Here is a 5,669-nt window from a genome sequence, read left to right as displayed (position 1 = left end):
TTAGACTAATAATTGCTCCCGATAATAGGTCCGTGTAAAACGCTGTAAGAACCCACCAATGGTCTGAAGGGCATCAGCGACCTGTGTCTATATGGAACATAATATATATATAAAGTTTATATTATGCTTTACTTACATACAACCATTAATTCCACGGCGCTTCACAGACATCACTGTCCCCATCGGGGCTCACGATTTACATTCCCTAGCAGTATGTGTTTGGAGAGTGGGAGGGAAACCCTCAAACATGGGGGGGAACATACAAACTCCTTGTAGATGTTGTCCTTGGTGGGATTTGAACCTAGGACCTCAGTGTTGCAGAGCCACCACTTATGTGAACACTAGATGCTGTAGATTCCCTCTGTACCCTGAACATGTGCATCTAGTTATACCTCTTACTGAGCTGGAATTGTCTTCTCCATGACATCCTTAACAAGAAAAGTCTTATCCATAAAGTTCTAGTGAGTCTCTAAAAAGGAGCATTGTACCAAACAGGCCAGCTCCTCTGTTACATATCTATACAGTGACATGTGCTAGACTGAAGCCAACAGTGATCAGGACACATGAGCTGTTCTCATTGCATCACATCAGACCTCTGCTTGCTGTCAGTGACTGACGCTCAGGATCTGCTACACGAGGACACTTCTCACCACCCTCCATCAGTAGCACAGAGCTGTCTGCTGAGGGTCTGCTACAATGGATCAGGCTCCACACACACAAGCCCTGAGCCTAGGCGTGAGTTACAGCCAGGCAGGAGACATGTGGAGCCATGTGAGCCCCTCCATTCCCTGCCTACAGCTGGCAGCATGGTCGCCATCAGGGGCAGAGGTTTCCAGGGCATTGCATCACTCCTGACCCGTGGCCACGCTCGGTGACGAGCACCTTTGTGCCTGATAAGAGCATGGAGGAGGAAGGGTTAAGCCTGCAGCGGTGAGCGCTCGCCCGTTACACGTGGAGGAGAGCCGCCCCCTCCGCCAGATGGAAGCACGGAGACACACGTGCACCCTGCGGCACAGGCCGCCGGCCACTCACCTCTCTGTATCCCCGGAGTCACACGCGAGAGGCGGACAGAGGGCTGCAGCAGCCCCGCACGATGCGCACTCAGAACTGATTGGACTAATCAGCGGAGTCAACAGCCTCAGCCGCTCGGAGGGTAGAACTGAGCATGCGCGCCCCTCCCTCAACCCCGGCCACGCCTCCATTCACACATAAAGGTGACCGCTCGGCTGTAGCTCCTTTATGTGCCGGGCAGGCGCTGTGTGATGACCGTGCGCTCCTGTCAGACAGTGTGTGGCGTTATTTAGGGGACGTGAGGAGTTGTACTTAGCAACCTCCCCTCATACAGACATGTAAACGCCCCATTACTATGGCACTAAATTCCACAGCGAGTTGCACTTTTTAACGTCACTTTTTTTTTGCGCCTTATTAGCTGAGTTTATTGCACCAAACTCTTTAGCTTTGGGTCAAGATGAAAAGTGCCCTCCTGCCCGATTCATTATGGCATTTGGCGCCTTTTTTGACGGGTTTTTGGGGCTTTTCGTCTGCTTTCATTTGGGCCTCATTACTATTATTATAATTATTTAGCACCATTAATTCCATGGTGCTGTACATGAGAAAGGGGTTACATACAGGGTTATAGATATCGTTTACAGTAATTTACTGTGACAGACTGGTACAGAGGGGAGAGGACCCTGTCCTTGCGGACTTACATTCTTCAGGGCCTAAGTCTTATAATTTGCGCCATTTTTATGTGTTCAGTGGCTATTATTAGCAGCTTTACCACCTGTTCTTGCCATCCCCTTTCCCTGTTTTCCTGTCCTATCCAAAGCCATTTTTTACACCTATTGATTTGTACTGAATTATGTACATGAAACCAGAGGCGTAGCTAGAGCTTTTGCCGCCCGGGGCTGTTCCCGAGTTTGGCGCCCCCCCCCCCGGCTCAATACACACAAAGGTTACCAAAAACGGTTTTCCTGTTTTGTAGAACTTAAACTGGGCCTAATGGTGTCACCCCCACATGCCACACCTGTGACTTAATACCACCACACCATGACCAGGCCACATAGTGACCGAATAATACTACATACAAGGGACAAATACCACAACACCATTTCCAGACCACATATTACCACCACATAGTGACTGAATACTACAATACTGATCAGTAATAAAAAAAAAACCACAATACTATCACCATAAGTGCCAGTATTCACAGGAGATCTGTACTTAGTATGCAGTGTCTGTGTAGAGGTAATACAGAGATCACTGGTGACATTATACACAGGACCTCTATATAGTATACAGTGTATAGTGTCAGTGTATAGGTAACACTGACTCACCAGTGACGTCTCTAGGTGAAGTCCTTCATCTTTCATCCAGCACAGACCGCCATCATTCCTTCCAGCCAGGACTCGTTTCTGCAGGAAATAACACAGTTATCTCGAGCTCCGCTTGCAGAACACATTACTTAATTTTTCACAACTTCTACATTACATCACATGAAGAAAAAAAGGTGATATAGTGTCACTCTGCACAGTAACAGGACCGCCCCCCCATTTAAAACAGTATACTCAAAAAATAAAATAAATACATCACTGCAGTAATAATATCCCTTAATTAGCCCCTATGGTAATAATATTCCCCACCCTGGCCCCGTTTCTCATTCCTGGCTCCAGCCATATGTTCTCGCATCCTGCCCTCATGAGTATCCATTCTACCCCATATGATCTCCACATCCTGCCCCACCAGCCTCCATCGTATCCGTCCTGCCCCATGATCCAATCCTGCCCCGTGTCTCCAATCATGCCCCGTATCTACATTCTGCCCATGCCTCAAGTCCTGCCCCCAGTGTGTCCAGCATATTACCCCCATGTTGTCCAGCAATCTGCCCCAGTGTGTCCAGCATATTACCCCCATGTTGTCCAGCAATCTGCCCCAGTGTGTCCAGCATATTACCCCCAGTGTGTCCAGCAATCTGCCCCAGTATGTCCAGCACTGACCCCAGTGTGTCCAGCAATCTGCCCCAGTGTCCAGCCTTTCCCCAGTGTGTCCAGCAGTCTGCCCCAGTGTGTCCAGCATATTACCCCCAGTGTCCAGCATTGCCCCAGTGTGTCCAGCATATTACCCCCAGTGTGTCCAGCAATCTGCCCCAGTGTCCAGCATTGCCCCAGTGTGTCCAGAAGTCTGCCCCAGGGTCTCCAGCATTGCCTCAATGTGTCCAGAAATCTGCCCCAGGGTCTCCAGTATTGCCCCAGTGTGTCCAGCAATCTGCCCCATGGTCTCCTGTATTGCCCCAGTGTGTCCAGCATTCTGCCCCATGGTCTCCAGTATTGCCCCAGTGTGTCCAGCAATCTGCCCCATGGTCTCCTGTATTGCCCCAGTGTGTCCAGCAATCTGCCCCATGGTCTCCTGTATTGCCCCAGTGTGTCCAGCAATCTGCCCCATGGTCTCCTGTATTGCCCCAGTGTGTCCAGCATTCTGCCACATGGTCTCCTGTATTGCCCCAGTGTGTCCAGCATTCTGCCCCATGGTCTCCAGTATTGCCCCAGTGTGTCCAGCAATCTGCCCCATGGTCTCCTGTATTGCCCCAGTGTGTCCAGCAATCTGCCCCATGGTCTCCTGTATTGCCCCAGTGTGTCCAGCATTCTGCCACATGGTCTCCTGTATTGCCCCAGTGTGTCCAGCAATCTGCCCCATGGTCTCCAGTATTGCCCCAGTGTGTCCAGCAATCTGCCCCATAGTCTCCTGTATTGCCCCAGTGTGTCCAGCAATCTGCCCCATGGTCTCATGTATTGCCCCAGTGTGTCCAGCAATCTGCCCCATGGTCTCATGTATTGCCCCAGTGTGTCCAGCAATCTGCCCCATGGTCTCCAGTATTGCCCCAGTGTGTCCAGCATTGCCCCAGCCCCAGACAGTCAGACATAAAGAAAAAAAAAAAAAAGTAAAATCCTCACCTCTCCCGTTCCTAGCGCAGGTCCGGTGCAGTCAGCGTCTCTCCGGCTCTGCGACGCTCAGGACAGAGAGGCAGAGCGGCGCGCACAGTAGTGACGTCATCGCGCCCTCTGCTCTGAGACGTCGCAGAGTCAGAGGACGCTGCAGCTGCCGGCGCCGCAGGAACCAGGAGAGGTGAGTATAGAGCGGGGGGCGGGGTCCGGTGGTGGGGGGAGCTGGCCCTGGTCGTGGCGGCGGACGGCGCCGCCCGAAGATTTAAAGGGGCGTCTTTTTTTTTTTTTTTTTTTTTCTTCTCCTGCAGCGCCGGCCGCCCCCCGCATTGTGCCGCCCGGGGCGGACCGCCCCCCCCCGCACCCCCCTTCCTACGCCACTGCATGAAACCCATGTTTTGTTTTGTCTAATATTTATTACCTATGTATGGATTTTCAATAAAAAGCACATTTTGGTATTTTAGGCTCCATGTTCTCCTGCTTAAGTACTTATTCATGTATTTTGTAGCCTTTCACAATTGAGGCCCCATGTAATTCATATACAACAAATCCGTGGGATGTCAAGTGACGGTTCCAGCAATATTTAAATAAGGAAAAGTCCTAAGACAATAACCTGTTACCACACCTATACATTGTTACACAGAACAGATCACAGTAGTCAGCTACCACCAACTGAGTTCCTGGCGTTTGAAGAAATTTCCTTTATGTCATATCAACAGCATGAGAGCTTTGAACTGGCAATAAGTCAAAGGATGCACTAAGCCAAATCTTCTGGACCAACACCCCATCGTGAACGTGCAGCTTTTTAAATATCTTGTGTAACATAAAAATATTGCTTTGCCTTGGAAACTAATAGTAGATACTGAGCTCCAACAATCACATGTAGCAGTACCGTATATACTCGAGTATAAGCCGAGATTTTCAGCCCAAATTTTTGGGCTGAAAGTGCCCCCCTCGGCTTATACTCGAGTCACGGTAGCGGTGGGGTCGGCGGGTGAGGGGGTGAGGGCGCTGAGGTATACTTACCTAGTCCCAGCGATCCTCGCGCTGTCCCTGCCGTCCCACGGGCTTCGGCGCTGCAGTTTCTTCCCCTCTTCAGCGGTCACGTGGGACCACTCATTACAGAAATGAATAAGCGGCTCCACCTCCCATAGGGGCGGAGCCGCCTATTCATTTCTCTAATCAGCGGTGCCGGTGACCGCTGATAGAGAAAGAAGCTGCAGCGCCGAAGACAGGAGGGGACAGCGCGAGGATCGCCAGGACTAGGTGAGTATAGCATATTCACCTGTCCTCGTTCCAGCCGCCGGGCGCCGATCCATCTTCCCGGCCGGCGCCTCCATCTTCCCGGCGTCTCTGCTCTCTGACTGTTCAGGCAGAGGGCGCGATGACGCATATAGTGTGCGCGGCGCCCTCTGCCTGATCAGTCAGAGCAGAGACGCCGGGAAGATGGAGGCGCCGGAACGAGACGCCGGGAGCTGCAATCAAGGGAGGTGAGTATGTGTTTTTTTTTCTTTATTGCGGCAGCGGCGGCACAAATTTATGTGGAATATCTATGGGGCACAGTGAACGGTGCAGAGCACCGTATATGGCACAGCACAGCTATGGGGCACAGTGAACGGTGCAGAGCACCGGATATGGCACAGCACAGCTATGGGGCACAGTGAACGGTGCAGAGCACCGGATATGGCACAGCACAGCTATGGGGCACAGTGAACGGTGCAGAGCACC

General features: G+C 51.4%; 1 protein-coding gene across 1 annotated transcript in view; it reads right to left on the bottom strand.

Moving 5' to 3' along the window:
* Positions 1 to 1,295, bottom strand: part of SLC16A1 (solute carrier family 16 member 1) — a 43,100-nt gene extending 41,805 nt beyond the window's left edge. Inside the window, exon 1 of the mRNA XM_069761744.1 lies at positions 1,033 to 1,295. The gene's annotated coding sequence lies outside the window, so the exon portion shown is untranslated. The remainder of the gene's footprint in view (positions 1 to 1,032) is intronic.
* Positions 1,296 to 5,669: the final 4,374 nt, after the last annotated feature.

Source organism: Ranitomeya imitator, chromosome 3 (genome assembly GCF_032444005.1).
Source record: "Ranitomeya imitator isolate aRanImi1 chromosome 3, aRanImi1.pri, whole genome shotgun sequence".
Taxonomy (NCBI): domain Eukaryota; kingdom Metazoa; phylum Chordata; class Amphibia; order Anura; family Dendrobatidae; genus Ranitomeya; species Ranitomeya imitator.
The sequence above is the reverse complement of the archived record's forward strand: the minus strand, read 5'-3'. Positions and strand labels throughout refer to the sequence as shown.